The sequence below is a fragment of the Centrocercus urophasianus genome, unplaced genomic scaffold (assembly GCF_019232065.1).
Source record: "Centrocercus urophasianus isolate 14NV4802_14NV808 unplaced genomic scaffold, USGS_Curo_1.0 seq_18, whole genome shotgun sequence".
NCBI lineage: Eukaryota > Metazoa > Chordata > Aves > Galliformes > Phasianidae > Centrocercus > Centrocercus urophasianus.
Window position 1 is genome coordinate 22,423,858 of NW_024884733.1, and position 17,510 is coordinate 22,441,367.

General features: G+C 38.7%; 1 protein-coding gene across 1 annotated transcript in view; it reads right to left on the bottom strand.

The window, feature by feature from the left end:
- LOC122160555 (cytosolic carboxypeptidase 6-like) overlaps window positions 1-17,510 on the bottom strand; it is a 292,765-nt gene that overhangs the window by 39,064 nt on the left and 236,191 nt on the right. The gene's annotated exons all lie outside the window — the stretch shown is intronic.

Below are 17,510 nucleotides of genomic sequence, written 5' to 3' on the forward strand. Positions count from 1 at the left end.
CAACTGACACTAATTAACACCCTTGCTGACAGCCCTGGGGAAAAGGCCAGAGGCTGAGTGAGCATTAAGGACGGCTTGAACCATTCTTCCTCTGGCTTTCTTCCTTTAGGGGAATTGTTGAGAGTTGCTGGGACACTGTTGGGCTGCCAGGGCTTGTTGAGCCTGCTGTGGGCACACACACTCCCAACTTGATGTTGAAGTCTCTAGCCTAACTGAATCTCCGTAAGTTTGTTCACTCATAGGAAAAACAAACAAGTAATAACAACAAACAGAGGGCACAGTTTCCAAACAATGCTTAGAAGTGACCTCACAAAGCTAGAAATAATTGTTTGTCAGCATTCAGCATACACTCCATTAAAATTCAAAAAATAACCCAGTCCTCAAAATGCTTACCGATAAGAAATGTGTTCTGCTTATGCACAGGAGCATCTTGCTTCTAACACCGTTCTGGATGTGTTAGGTTACCCCGTCAAATTTTTTAAGTCTGCCACTGAAAAGACCAGTGCAGTGATAAAATTGAGGAAATGTTCTCAGACATTATTAATGCACCAGCTTTTGCAGAAGGTAACAACCTTGGTGTGTCATTAAATAAGCTCTTCACACTCCCAAAGCTGATATTTAGTGTGTAAAAGAGTTGAGCCCTTATATAAATGAAGAGTAACCCTGGAAGGTAAACCATGTTTATACTAACGAGGGAATGACTGCTACCAACTGAGAAGTCATCCAAACAAACGTGCTAAATGGAGTAGTATTGTTGGAGTAAATCAGCCTCTCATTTGGCTTTAATTCAGACTTCTATCAAGTAGCTTTTCTCCTTACAGGCCATTTAAGAAATCAAAACTAAACAGATGAATGAATAACAAAGCATAAAGAAACCCTTTTCATTGCTTTCATCCACTCTCTGATCAAATTCTTTAAATGTTTTCCCCATCCCAACCAAATTATAAAAATATATCCTCTGTAGTGTTTGGTAAGAAGTCCTAGAAGTTCAAGCAGAGAAGAGAAAGAAATGTTTCATAAAAGGGAAGCCTCTAAAAATAATTCACGTAGAATATATGATATTTCATTGATATATATATAAATGAAAGATAGTATCAGTGAGGAATATCAAGTCCTTGCTGAAGTGAGATGAACTGATTACTGAGAGTTACTCAGAAACAAAGTTATCATTAGAAGAACAGACTGGCATCTAGCTAACCTACTGCTTCATTACTAGCACCAATCAATGCCAATTGTTTCCTGAGAAGAAAATGCATTTGGCAATGGAGTACTACATTGTGCTGGGATACCCTGCATTGTGAAGTCCTGATGCATGAAATGAAACGTGAGTTTTCTTTTTTCTTTCCTCCCAGGCTGTAGAAAATATAGTGCATTAAATTGTAATATCAATTCAAATCAGAAAACTTTGAAAAATGATTTGAAATCCTGTTTTGCAGTTTTAAAAGAGGAGACTGGTCCTCGATACTCAACAGTGCATCTGCAGCAAGCTATTCCCATACATCAGATGCAATGTAAGCAGACACTTTGGAATTGCTTCTTAGTTTATCTTTCAGCTGGCAGAAGCCTAAAATATTGCATGTAACTTTCAAGGCTTGCAGTCAACCTGCAAGGTAGCAATGAGTGAATTCTTAGTAGACAGCTAAGCCTATGATTCTGGCTATACTGGTCCTTTCTGAAAATTAACTGGCCTCTAAAAATAGTAAAACATACTTCAAGGTGAAAAAAAAAATTAGAATATGAGTGTATTCAATTAACAGGTGTATTAATACATTTCTGAATGGTTTCACATCTGAAGATCAATAGTTGTGTTTAGCAAGAGCACAAGTCTAACCTCCAAGCGATAAGAACTAATAGCTACTAAACATTGTTCAAACAATAAAACAATTAAGCAAAAACTTAAATGCTTAGCTTTCCACATGATGCATTCCAATGACAACCATTATTTTACTCTGTTAACAATGATTTTTCACTCACTAAATTAAACAATACCAAAAGTAATTCAATTTCAGAACATTTCTGGCGATACCCTGAGTTATAAACAAAGAAGGGAGATGGCAGAACCATTTGACAATTAGTTAACTGACAAAGCATTTATTTCCTCCATATGACATCCCAGGCATTTTAAGTTTTGAAGCCAGCCTCTTATCTACACATCTCATGCTTTGGCTCACATCACAGAGCATCCTGGAGCACACAAAACGGATTCCCCTCAGATGAAATCAAATCTGAAGATGTGCTCCAAACACCAGCAGACACCGAAGTCAGATGAGACCTAGTCCAAAGTAAAAACCGCAGAAACATACAGTAGAGGCATGATGTCTTCAACATCAACTGTTCTGCTCTAAAAATCCATTCCTGCCAGTCCACACAGCGTGAGAGACTAAACATAGCTTTGGCAACATGATTTAGAATTAGATGTGAGCATTTCTCTCTATTGTCACCATTCTGGTGCCTCTTTGGGTTTTCAAAGTAAGTATTTTCAGATATTTTAGTTGTACAGAGCAAAGAGGAACAAAAATTTTGGTACTTTTCACTACTTGTCGCTGTGACATAAGTAGTGGTTGATGGGAAACAAAACAAGTACTGCAGGTTGTTTTAATTCCTGTCAAGGCTGCTTTTAGACTGCTTACATATGAAAATTTTAGTTTAGAAAAAGTTTCCAAAATAACACAGCCACTGCTTCACACTGCTGTTGACAAATAGTTCAGACTCTCTCTATACCCTCCCTGCTGCATCCCAGGCCCTTCCTTGCTGCCCTGGCAAAGCCTCTGTTTGCATACCTCTCTCTCCTGCTTTTCTTTGCATGCCCTCTCTTTGGATAAATCAAAACGATCCTTTTGGTTTCTGAGCCAAGACAAAATATGCATCCACACCATGGATCTTTCTTTGGGAGCATCCCAAATCTTTGAATCCTTGTTATTCTTTAAAATTACTCTAAAGTTGAGTAGAAGCAGCAGCTTATTTCACTGCATTTGCAAGAGAAAAGGGCTGTATGTATAACTTTTGAATCTGAACATTACTAGAGCAAGGAAACTCGTATATAAACTCCTAAGAAATGCTTTTATTTGGGGAGCTTGCTGAGAGCACTACTATCCTTACAGGGATTCCAAATCAATCCTACTACAGGAGGTAACTGCCACTACTAATAAGGGTTTTGTTTGTAATTTGCTGTACGTTTCCTCAGGATGTCACTTTTCTCATCAGGCAAGCCTGCAGGCACTCACTCAACTCCAAACAATATAAAGTCATTAAATTCTTTTGCCTTGTTAGAGGGAAAGCCCAACTTCAAACCACACAAACAAACAACCAAAAAAAAAAAAAAAAGCCTTGAAAAGCAGCAAAGCAACTTCAGCATCATGCAAGCTAATTTTTCTTTTATGTTATTAGTTTAGCACTGTGAGTTCCCTGCTTCCAGTTTGACCTTTAACTTTGGTGAGACGCTGTCAGAATTCCACATCTAAAATAAGAGTAATATCATTTTGTTTCAGAAGCATGGCTGTTCTGTTCACTCCTTGTATCTTCATATCTTTTGACAACTTTTCCTTTTCTGGGACACTGAAATGTAGCCCAAAGATTTCCAGTCATAGTTTATCACATTGGACACTTTGTTCAAGGCAGAAGAGATAGGTAACACAACAGAAATGTTATTTTTGTTAGACTGCTCAACGGCATTACTGATTCATGTCTTTATCTTCTGTTTTCTACCCATCTTCCCATCTGTGCTATTAACTTCAGAGTACTTCAGCAGACAAATTATTATTCCTTACTCCCATATTACTTCTGTTTATGTCTTCTTTGTTTAACATGGCGTGAAATATTTTAGCTAGTATACATGGTGTGATTGGTCACCTAAAAGAATACACTTCTGAGTCTTGCCCCTGTGTTAAAGCCACAATGAAACCCAAATTTTCTTCAAAGAATTCCACTATTCTGTGCACCAAAACCTAGTTCAAAACAGGAAGATCAGACAAATTCCACACCAGGTTTTATTATGCTTCAACTAAGTGTGAAAACATACTTACTTTACCAAATAGAGTAGGTATGTAAGGATACTTTTCCATTCAGTATGACGGGAGATGGTAAGAAAGCTCTGCTTTTATCTGCATTCTCTCCACATTGCTCAGTTCTCTATGTGCTGTTACAAAATCTTGTCTTCCTTTATCATGGCAATATCAGTGCTCATCTCATATCCCCAGACACATACAGCCAACTATAGCCACTCTCCAATACTCTGTGCCATTTTTGGATACCTAAACAGTTTATGGTACACACATAGATTTTATACTCTGCAATATAATTAAAATACTCCGATCCAGTCTAACCACTTGCATAACTATTCAGAAAAAATATATATATATATTTTTGGCATATAGCTTTCCAGACTATATCTAGTTTAATTACATGTCAGTTCAGAATCCCAAGTTATTTTCAATCAATGCTGCTCCATTAGGCAGACTTTGGGTGAAGTCTTGGCTTTAAGTAGAACTCTGTATCTTGCTACATTGAATTGCATATAGTGCAACCTGATCCAGCCAGTCAAGAGATCAAGGTTGTGCTATATGACTAACTGCTCTACATCTTTCTCAACCACTCAACAGTGATGTTTTAATCACCAACAAATCATCATTAGAGATTTCATTGGGCCCACTACCGTGAAAAGAATCCCATTAAAAAAGAGCCCTATTGAAGAGAGATTCTCCCACAATGAGTGATTTGTGAGATGTGGCAGCTGACTGATCTTTAACCTATTTAATATGTTCTGTATTTTAAAAAAGTTGTAAGGCACTAAATCAAACACCTTAAAAAGATCATGCAGCTAACTTTACCAACTAAATTTATAATATACTCAAACACTAAGATAAATTACTTGATAAATCCCCTTTCTCACAAAATGCTGACTGCTTTTCATTCGTGTTTAACTTATGCAAACTAAACCTCCATAAGTCTTTTCATTAATTTCCTGGGGGTTGTTGTCAAAATATCAGTCCATGAGAGCCTGAACTGCACTACTTGCCCTTCTGAGTGTTTGCACAATAAAATGGTATCTCCCCATGTTCCAAACTCTACTCATTACTCATGACTTTGGGTCTCATGCGATCTCAGCTCTCCCAGGACTCCTGCCCAAGGAATGTCACAGCCTGCTGATTTGGGAGTATTTACCTGTAGCAGTGCTAAAAACAACATCCTTTTCTGTTACTACTGGACTTGAAAGCATTTCATCCCAAGATGAAAAAAAAAACAGAAGAAATTCCTGCTGAACACATCCGCCTTTTCTGCATCCTCAAGAAGATTTCAAACTTGTTGAGTTGTAAAGACTTATTGTATATTTGCAATAAAAGAGATGCTAGCAAATAAACTTGAAGTAGAAGTTTTAGCTTCATTGAGATGTTTCCTTCATTTCTATCACTTACATAAAAAAACATAATCATAATATTCCCTCTTATTTAAACTTCATACTTATTTTTGTCCCCTATTTCTATTAAGGACGTATATTTGAGTTTTACTTTCTAACACTCTTGCACATTTCTGTTCAATTATTTCCTAGAAATTTTATACAGCTGCAGAAATTCAGCCCTTCTCAAGCAAACCACATTTGAGATTGTAATCATCTTCTCTTCAATCTTAACGAATATAAACTTGTTATGATGAGGCAACCACACACTGAAGCCAGTAGAGGCTTTCATTTATTATTGTATTTATCCAAAACCACGCGGTTTAAAATGCAGTTACGTGGCACTGGTTGCAACACTGTTTAAATATAGGAAAAAAAAAATAATAAAACAACCCAATGACCTTACACCTTTAGAAATTGAGTTCAAGCTCTATTTACACTAGTGGCAGATCCTAGAGGAAAAAAAAAAAAAAGAAAAAAAAACACATTTCAACTTGATTTCTTTTTAAATGAAAGCCATTTTACTGATCATCCACGCTGCTTTTTGCCAGTGTTTTGCTTGCTTTACTGTCTATTTTGATTCTAGGAAGACATAGCTACATCTGACTTCAGCTTCCCTACTATTCTCAAATATTCTACTTACACTTTTGATGCTATTGAGGTCTAAGCAGACATTTTAACAACTCAGATAGCATTCTCAAGCAGTAAATGCTAGGTTAAAACTACTGCATAAAAATTTGGGACAGTGCATCTGTTTATCTAAAAGAATTCTTTAACTTCTATATTATGGAATATAATCCTGGTAGAAATAACTTGCTTGCTGGATTTCGTCATTCAAGGTTAAGACCATCACAGGTGAACATCACTCCTGACAACCATATTTTAATGAAATCAGAAAATTAAATTATTCCAGCTTAGGACCCATTGTGGTTCATCTGCCTGAGCTGCCCATCTGAGTTCTGGAGAGAACAGAAATTCAATTATGTCTGTCTTCTCCATGGTCCTTAGAAATGCCACAACAGCACAGGATGGCCTGAGTTTCAATAAAAGAAATCAGGCTACATCACTGGCAGAATTACAGACAACTGCAATTCAACTGTATGGCATTTATACATCCATCTGAACTGAACGAGGTGCCCGACCTCTAGTGAAGTTTGGAGGAAACATCAGAATGGACACTGTTTCATTCTGGAACAGATCATCTATGAACAAAGAGTACAGGTAAAAAAGTCAAGAAAGCGCTCCATCTTTGAAAGACATTGAGCAGCATTGAGCACCAAGCAGCATGAAGCAACAAAATGAAATCAAAGTCTTATGAATACAGTACAGATTTCCAAAGGCATTTCCGTGTTTACTGGACAAGGTTTATAGCTAGCCAGATGAGCTCTGCAATCCAATGTCCAGCTTTTTGACTGATCATATAGATAAGCATATATAGGTAATTTTCATGTAAACAAGGATTTGTTTTTGCATTGAACTTGGCAAATAAAGAGCTAAATACACATCGTATGCAGATTTAAATCAAAGCATCTCCTTTGCTTTTGAAAAATGATATGGAAGGTTTCAATAAATAAGAGATAAATATGCAAACGTTTGAACAAAAATATAATTAAAATAAATGAGAAAAACTCCTGTTTTCACAGCTGCTCATTGGTTCTAATTGCCACCCTCATTTTTTTTTTTTCTTAGATTATATGCTATTGTGTTTCTAACTTCCCACTTTCAAATGCAACCTAAAGACATTCAAGATACCGCCAGCCTACCACTCACTGAGTCCATTCACCAGCAGTAACTCTGAAAGAATGGAGGATATGGGACTGATACTCCTTTTTCACTACTGCCAGTGATTTAATTATAAAAGCCATCCCAGTAGGCTCACGCTCTGTATCAAATGCCAAACAGGCAGAAGCAGGGATCCTCCACCCCAGCCTCTGGTATGCCTCAGCCTCAGCAGCAAGGAATCGGCTTCTCCTGGGATAAGAGGCTAATTTATCAGCTACATCATGATGCATCTCTCTCATTTCATCCAGCTGCCTCCTTCAGAAGAAATGGATGGTTAAAGAGACTTAGATCTAATTAATAATTAATGTTCAAAGCAGATATACAAAATAGCTCATATTCAAATGGGAAATCAAATTTCTAGAGATGAAATAATAAGAAGTACAAGAAAATATTTAAAGACATTTATCTACGCATTGAAATAGAAGTACTATGGCCTGAAAAAAATTATGAAGAGTTCCTGTTATCTGCTCCTCCTTGCTAATAAATAGCAGGTCATAGTACTCTGAAATTTTGGTTTGCAAACATACAAATACATAAAGTTCTGTCTCCTAGCTCTCTTCCCTCTCAGGAAACTATGCCTGGCAAGGTGGAGGCTTTACTGGCTGATTGGTCCTTTGGTAGCACTGCAATAAGCAGGATAATTATAAACGGTGATCACGTGCCAAAGGGTGCAGGCAAAAGTGGACAAGATGCTTCAGATGAAGCTGATGGCATTAACCGTGACCAAGACTGAACACGAAGGAGAAAAACAGGCCTTATTTTTAGGGCTATGCTAGCAAAACCTCCCTCACAGAAAGTGAATAATAAATAAGCTGGATGCCAAAGTAACGTCCATGGGGGGAGGTAAGGGATTGCTATAAAACACAGTATTCTAACTACTACAGATGTTGCTGCTAGAATTTACAGCTTTCTCTGCGTGCTTATCTCTCCTCACCAGTTTCTGCACATTGAGTCACATTCAAACATGGGCCATTTTAAGCCATTTTTTTATTTTTTTAACCTTTTTTTTTTTTTTTTTTTTTTTTTTTTAAAGCTACAATTAATTTCTTTTGCACTATTCTGTAACGCTAAATAGATTCAAGACATGTATTTACAAACCACATGCAATCCCATTTTGGCACATGTAAATTACATGCAAATACATTCTAAATTAGTTTGTTTATCACTCCAGAATCCTAATCCAAAGGCTTTGTTTTTTTTTTTTTTTTTTTAACTTTAGTTTTTATTCTGACATGTTTACAAATGAGTTTGACTCTGGAAAATAACTTAATAAACTCAGGGTTAGCTATGCAATTAGAGGAGGCATCTGGGAACCATAAAACCTGGAAAACAACATTTACATCTTTCATACATCCAAGACTCCACTTTTCTTTCTCCCTTGAATACATCATTTCAAAATATTGCAGTTATTTTTGTATGAGAACAGACAGGAAGAATTCATTTTTATAACCAATGACCCCTCTCTCCAATGAGCAATTCATGGGGTTGTGCTGGATAAAATGCACAAAGTAGAAGATTTCATTACAAAAAAAAGAAAATGAAAAATAACTGAATTAACATTGATCATGACTTTTCAACAGCATTTCTTATTATTACGGCTGGGAAAAGTCTCCTGTGGGCAGTAAAGCTTTCCCATGTATTATTAGCCCTCTACGGAAAGCTATGAAAAGACACAAATCTGTTTTGTCAAAGGACAGAAGAGCATTTAGTTATAAGAGAAAGTATGGTCATAATCCATTGCCAGGTTAAAGGTGAAGAAAACAGAACTATAACACAAAGCCTTAAGAGAGTAATACTCCTGCAGTTAATTCCTGAACACCACAGTCGAGACGCCTGGTTTGTGGGGAGAATACATTCTCAGGGCAACCTGACATCTATACGGTTTATATTTATTAGCAGCAGCGCTGTTATATGGCATCTGTTTGTGCTGGGTACAAACGAACAGCACCACGGGTCCTGCTTTGGGAGGCATTTGTCGAGATGCCACAAGTGCTCCTGCAGCCACTGCTGGAGCCCTGTACAGCAGTGATCGCCCTCACCTGGCCGGAGGGATGGGGACGCCTTGCTTTGTTTTGCTCCTGCCTGTGGTGCAGCCCACAGCAGCTGTCTCTGGATGCTCAGGCTGCTTGGGAAGCTTTCCTAGAATACAGGATTAACAAAATGCAGAACGTTGGGGTGAGAGAGTTGAGTTGGGCATCATGTGCTAACACAGCTCAGGAGCTTGCTTGCCTCAGATCTTTGACAGAGATTAGGGGTTTGGTCCAGATAAGAGGCCGTTTGGGTGCTCTGGATCACATCCCAGCACAGACTTGTGGCAGGTCTAAGTGACCAGATCCCTATTCATTCTGCATCAACCCAGGGGCCCTGCACCCTCCCAGCCCCTGGCAGGTGCAGCAGGGTGAGCACAGGGCACGGCAGCACAGTAACATTCAGCATCGCTCTGAGATTGTCCTAAAGATGGGCAGGAAAATTAGGGTCATTACAAATGATTCCTCCTTTCAGAGGATAAGGACAATAGCTGCAGCTGAGTAACAGAGCAGGTAATGTAATAAAAACATCAAGAATAATGTAATCCCCTGCTGTCTTCTAGATGGTTCGAACATGCTTATTTTCATTTTTATTTGTATGGCCCAGCAAACATGACTTTGTGGCTTACGCTGCCCTCCCCAGGCCCTGCTGCAGACCTCATCCTGTTTTGCCTGCATCCCTGGCTCCGGCGCCAGCACTCTGTCCCAGCACAAACAGCACCTGCACAGTCCAGTGCTGACATCCCAGCCAGCTGCTACGTCAGAAGCAGACTGCAGTGACAGAAGAGTATTTCACCTTCCTCTACCCTGCTTTTAAAGGACTGCAGTGATACAACCGCCTCGCAGTACCCATGTTATCTCCTTTAGCAGCATCTCAGATAACTCCGTACCACACTGCGCTGTGCTGGGTGATGAACAAGTCACTGCTCCACTTTGGGTTATTCTGCACTTTCAGTCAGATTTGCAAAGCCATAACACCTTCCCCATTCAAATCTCCTAAAAAATTCCTTTGTGCCTTCAAGTTACAAGCTCAAAATAATAATAAAGGCTCTATGTCATCCTTTCTTGTGGGTTTCCCAGTGACCTTGGCTGACTGCTTTAATAGAAAGTGTTCTGCATACCAAAAAAATGAGCCCACTGGCAATTCTTAGGAAAAAAAAAAAAAAAAAAAAAAAAGAGCTAAGAAAAGGTTCTCTTGTGCAGTTCCAGCTTCCCTTTTCCTCAGTCTCATCCATTTAACTGTGTAAGTGTCAATGCTTGGCCATTTTCTGTTACAGCAGCAAATGAGGGAAAGGGGTAGTGGGACAGCAGAGGGAATCTTCTCAAAAATAAAAAGCAGTTCTATTAAAATCGTACTTCATTTTTGACATTCTCTATTTTTTCCAGCCATCACCCCTGCTTTGTCTGTTTCAGGTACCAAATACTGGGGGGCAGCTTGGTGCCACAAGGTCCACATCCAGCACAACGACATCTTGTAGGTGGGGATACACAGACTACTAAAATAAAGTGGAGCACAGCTAGATGCATGTGCCCACCTAGGTTTAAAAATAAAGTCACAAGCAAAGGTTTGGGTCCAGGTGCAAACCAGCAGCACCGGAATGACAGCACACTCAAGCCAGCAAAATCCAGCAAGAGTCAGGGAATGTTTCTGGCAGGGATAGCACCCAGCTCAGACGCTGCTGCACTGCCCTCCATTTTGTGATGTCAGTGTAACCCCTGCTGCCTCCAGGTAGGGAGAATATACTGATCTTGCACTGAGTCTCGTTCAGGTCACTCTGCAGATAATTAAACAGACAGACAAAAAAAATCCTGAATGAAGGAACTGTTTCCATACAGATGCCCTTGCTAATTATAATTTCATTAGAAAGAAAGGAAAAAAAAAAAAGCTTTCCATGCTCTCTACAACCATCTAATACTAGGAAAGGTTGTTGGATATTTTTTTGGTCTTTTTTTTTTTTTTTTTTTTTTTTTTTTTTTTTTTTTTTTTTTTTTTGAGAGAGAGGAGGAAATTATTTTAAGTTTTCCTCAAGCTTGCCCAAAAAGAGAAGCAGCACAATACACCTGTGCACAAAATTGCTCATTTTCCCTCTAAGTGAGCTCATTCTGCACATTGTGAAGTACAACAGAAAGCATTATGTGCAAACATTTACAGCATGAAAAGCCTTGTCACCTGGGATACTCGCTGTTTCTGAAAAGTCTGATCAAAGATAAAAACCAAGACAACTCCTTGTAATCAATTATGCACAGATAGTCCTCAGTGTATGTGCAATTCATAAAAATAATACTGAAAACATAACATGGATTTACATGCAGAAAAGAAATACAGACATGGACAGAACACTAATCTGCCGATTGGTATCTGGAAGAGACAACTGCAGCTCCATAGCTGAGGCAGCCCCTGCCCACAAAGCTGTGAAGGTCACAGCAGGACAAGCTAGATTTGGGTTTTATTTCTGAGTAGGCAAAGAGCACTAACCCCCATACAAATGCACACAACCAAACAGCACTTACAGTTAAAGCAAGCCACTGCCTGGCAATCTAGCTCCTTCTAAACGTGGAACCACACAGTGATACCTGCCACATTGGGCTTCACCTTGAGAACACACCTTCTGCATGCCGGGGGGGACCTGCAGCCATCTCCAAACACATCCATCTTTGCACCCAGAAGAGCAGAAGAAGATACACTCAGCTTTCCAGCTTGTATGAACACCATCATCACCCTCATTAATAACAAATTCACACTTCAAGGCCTTTTTCGCTCATCTTTATGGCAGTCAACTTAAGGAGTTCACACTGCAACTTCAAGCCTTTCACCAACTCCAACCCTCCCACTCCCTCCTCTCCCCTCCCCAGCTATAAAATACTTATATTTCAACGTGAGGATTTATTCTTGTTTTGTTCTGGCTGACATCTCATCTTTTTGTCACAGGTCTTGCACACTTTTTGGCTAGGTGAGCCCCAAAGAGTACACAGGAACTTAATGAGCAGATCAATTACTGGTCATAAGAAAAGATACTGTCTCTTTAAAGGTTATTTGAAGGTTGATTGCTATCTTATTGCTTATATCCTGCAAAACTATTCAGCCTTATGAATGAATTTGACCTTTTTATCCTTACTGGGAAAAAAAAAAAGAAAAAACGAAGAGAAGTTAATTTAGAGCTCTATAATACAACACTTTTTCCTGGAGAAATGAAAGGGCATTCAAATCGATACCTGCACAATAACACTCTGATGAATGTTTGCACCCAATTTTCTCATTTTGCTAACTTGAGATTGGGCATTTTGAATAGTTCTCAAAGAACATATTCTTTATGTGCTGTGAAGTATGTGGTATTGTGTCCAAACAATGCTAGAGGATAATCATTATAGGAGTATCACTGGGCCTGAAAAGGTCAGTTAGTTAGAAATGTCAGCTTTCAATGCAGCCATGCCGGACCTCCCTATGTAAGGATCCAATTAAAGGGACATGCCAAGGTGCATGGAAACATCATGGTGACCCAGAATAGTAATAAGGTATTGTGGAAAAACTTGATATTTTTCTTCAAAAGTAATGGATTAGCCTTTAGTACATCCTTTCTGCAGCCTTATTTTGATTTTGTAAATATCACTTATTCTACATGAATCCAAAAAAGGTCATTTAAAAAAAAAAAAAAAATGCAAAGGTGGGGATGAAACAGTTTTACTGAAAGTAAATATCGGGTAACTAAATGGAAAAAACTCTGGTTATTGGAGCAAAAAGGAAAAAGAAAGTCATTTCAATAGAACTCAGAAGTGTGATATTTGAGATGGATATATATGATGTTTTGGGAGACAGATGGGCATAAATCAGGAAAAACAGGCAGACAGGCGAGGGCAAACTTACTCTCCTGGGACATGCTGTGAGAGAGGACTGTCTGCGCAGGGGAAAGACAGGAGGAACAGTAACACCAGTCAGTGGATACCTGGAATCTCAGCAATTGTTCTTTTCAACCCAATGGAGAGGTATAAATAAGAATTAGGAGGATACCGATCTGCACAAATAAGTAATTATAAGCAACAATATTAACCCTCCTTATCACAGCAAATGAAGATTTTTACAGCTGTTCTGATGCTGCGAAGATGAGGAATCGGATACAGTCAAATTTCTTAATCAGGCTCAGGATGGCCAAAACCAACCTAATGGCACTAAAATGGCGCTGTGCATTCTCTGTGCTCTCTGTTAGTGCATCATCTTGCTAAAGGATCACCAAGTGTGGAACAAATTTCTTCCAGTGTTCCTTGGGTTCGGCTAAAACTGACAATGCTAATTTCACTCTGAGACTTCAGCATGCCTGTTTTATTTTTCATGGCAAAGAAATTCCTGTACCATGGGTTCAAATAACTGGGGTCGATTGCCTTGCAGAGCAGTGAGGTCTGTTTCCTCCAAGCTACTTCAGAATACCATGGGTCCATGGGGGAATTAATACCACCACTATACCACAGTGATACAAGAAATTATTTCCCTCCTATTCATCATCTAGCAATGAAAGACTCTTATTAGCAAACAGATACATAATTTCCGTATTCCACCATCTTTAAAAAAAAAAAAAAAAAAAAAAGCATATGAATGTTCACTAACAAACACAAGCAATAATCATGTCAGACTGTTTAAAAACCCAGACATTTGACACCTCCTTAGTACAAAATCAATGTCGTATTAATTAATAAGGACCATCAAAAATAGTAGCCAAGTTTTAGCAGCAAACAACTGTCACATTTTATTATTCTGTATCGTTTTTTACTAATACCCATCTTCCAGCTTCATGACTCTGGGCTCATATTCTTTTCATGCTTCAATTAAAAAGAAGAAGATAGCCAGACCGTCCAGGAAGGTAATGGAAAAGTCTTGTAGGGGGGCTTAGTGGTGGAATTTATGGCTAAATGAAACTTTCAAATATACTATAAAACTTTCCTTCCTTTGCTTAGTTTTACTTGAGGTCTCATAAGCAGTAATATGTAGAAATGCAAAACTTAATCAGCTAAAAAATAGAGCAAATCCCACATATCATTTTATGCAATACCAGGAGAGCAGAAATATATTTTCCTAACCAGAGAAAATTAACTAGGCAACAGTCCTATATCTATAATTTAAAGCAGTAAAATATGTATGGCAGAAACTAAAGCCACCTTAAAAGAATTCCTGTAGCAGCATATCACAAATTAATGAAATGGAGACATTTTTAGAGCATGCTGCACTGAAGATATTAAAAGGGGGGGGGGAGGGAGAGAATATTTCACCCCACAGATAAGTCTGATAAATACTTTTTAAATCAAGCTTTCTTCCTTATTTAAAAGTGCAAGAGCTTGAATATTAGGGGACAGCACACACGCAGTCATTAGCATTCCCAATCAAATCTCAGTGTCAGTCCACAGAGATCAGGGATATTTCACTCTGTCAGTGTGTGTAAATTCCTAATGTGGTCAGAGGAGAATCTGAACAAATCGAGAGGAAGGAATTATGGAGTCAGCTCTTACTTTATTTCTCCTAAAACAGAGCTGAAAGAGACTTAAAATACTTTATATTCCATGCTGTAGCCAAGCTGGGCACTATAGAATATTCAACTACTGCAGGTTTTTTAAATGCAATCAATTTACTGCTGCCAAATGTAGTAGGTTTATATACATCTGGGAAACATGCACCTACGGTGCTGATGAATTTCTCCTGACATTGCACTGATTTCAAGAGAATGTTGTTTTAAATTGGCAGTAGAGAGACTGGTAGAAAAGGATAAAGCCCTGAGGATGGCTGAATCAAAGAGAATTTCAAAAGAATTTTCCTGATGGTTCTTGGATAATATCACATGTTACCTATTTTCAAAGCCAATAGTTTCCAACGCACTTCCATTTATGGTATCAATAATTAAAAATATTTCTGTGGGAGATGAACTTACTGAGAAGAGAAACTGGAAAGCTATATTATTATCGTAAACAGAGGAGATGCAAAAATCTTTGTCTCCAGGAAAAAGCTATAGAAACAGGGATATCTTGTTTGTAACTATTGAGTGGTTACCACGAAACGTGACACAGTTGCATGTGCACGTTTGAAGCATTAGAGAACATGATCGCACAGAAATTAAAGGCAGATCAGATTAAGCCACCTGAAAATTTGGTCCTGAAACCTAAAGTCTAGAAGACAAAGTGTAGAGAAAATGTTTTGGATCAAATTCAGAGGCAGAAAAGCTAAGTTTAAAGAAAATTTAAATTACCAAAACTTAAACCTCATTATGTCCCACTCCCTGCCAGCACGTCCCTGCCAGCTACTAATGAATGTTTAAAATCTTTCCCCCACCCCACTGCGCACATCAGCTCTGAACCTGGCATCCCGAACCGTACAGCACACTGCAGTCTAATTGTAACTCACATGTCAAGGGGCAAGAAGAAAGGAGTGTGGCGAGAGCATTGATAAATTTAACTCAACATTCCTCCAGCTACTCAGCAGTACGGCAGAGCCGTGAACTCCCTTCCACATTTTACATGGGTGTCAGTTACTTCAAAGGGATATGTTCAAGCATGAGGGAGTCTGGCTCACTCCCAGCTTATGCATCATTTGTGCCTGGCTTTTTCTGGAAACCCACGGCAAAGCAAAGACTTCCTCCAGTTTGGGGCACATCGTAGAGCTTTCCAGAGCTGTTTTCTTAGACTGGAACAGATCAGCTGTGCACCTTTGTATATGAGACATCTCTTACTCTCTGCACTTCTTCCCTCCTCCAGAATGCCCTGTAAGCTGAATGAGTTCAGCTTACAGATTTATGATGCTCACTTATGTTCAACTAAACACACAAATGAGCTATTCCACCAGTGCCACGCATACGTGATTCAGTGTTCAGAAGTCACCTGGAGCTAGGCAAGAGGCTCCTCCCTGTTTCAGTGCAGTATGTCTACCTACACAACCACTGGAAGCTGTTTTCAAATACAGCTATTTTGACCAACCCAATTGATTGCTTTGTTGATATAATAAGTTGCTGTATTAAACCCAATGATCTGAAGCAATGGCTACTTACTGCATTCACACCAATACACAAAATCAGTGAAGTCAACCTTTCATTGTACCATTGATGTTGGTATTTAACATTACAAGAAAGGTATCAAAAATTCCTTTTACAGACACGTCTCATATAAGGTTATTCTGTTCCTCAACCTTCCTTTGGTCTTATTTAATCAAAATTAAATTAAATTAAAGAAGTAGGTGGTCTTCGGTGCCCTTATCCAAGATCTGAATGCCTGTTACGATTAAGACACTTAGAGGTCTTTTTTCCCTTTTCTTTCTCCTCTAGAAGCAGAGAATGTTGAAGATATGAAAAATGAAAAAAAAAATGTGCCATGCTTGTCCTTGAAGTTACAGTCAGAATAGTGACAATGGCTGTATCACACTGTATTGTTGCTTTTATCAGCAAGTGCCCTGAGCATACATTAACATAATTGCAAACTGCATGAAAAGTGAACATGCAAAAATGTGATGCAATTGCCAATAGCCTCAAACATCTGTCCCAACAAAGTGTTCCTCCTCCTTATTTTAATTCTTATTATTTTAACAAGGTTAGTGAAGGAGAAACCATGTCACAGATGATATCTACATTTAGAGTGTCAGAGCAATTATTGATGCAAAAATAGTTATCCAAGCAAATGAGTCACATTTTGTTCACTTCCCAAAACACCTGTTCATTTCCTAACACGTTATTCCCAGCTAAAGCCAGAACTCATTAGTCCCAGTTAAAGCCAAATGGAAAGCTTAATGTGCCTATACAGCTGGAAAACTGAAAAAAAAAATAACCAAAAGGTAGCACCATTCAAGCACAGTGTATGTCTGGAGCTGGTGGGCAGTGAACTACTATAGCAGCCAACAGAACAAAAGAGACAAAAAACCAGCAATAAACTAATAGCCACCCAGCCTTAACAGTGGAGATCAAAGAGAACTACCCAAACAGCCACCATTTTAATCATGGTACTGAGATCTTTGAGCTCACCATGCCAAAGAGCCCACCACATATGCAGTATATATATTTTTAAATCCTCTCAATAGGTAAACAAGAAAGGCTGTTACGGAGAAGATCATTTAGCACCTTTCAAATTTCACCTCAATACTTTCTGTACCACATCAGGATTCTCCAGACCCAAACCTGGACCTCCTGTCTCCCACCACTTGCATACAGGGCCACTGTCCCATTGCTCCCCAAACTGCTCATATTTGCCACTGAGAAAAGCCAAACTCGCATTTCTGTGATAGTCAAACATACATTGTGAATTTGAGGGCATCTGCCCTGCAGACATAGCGCTAACTGTAACCCCAGGAG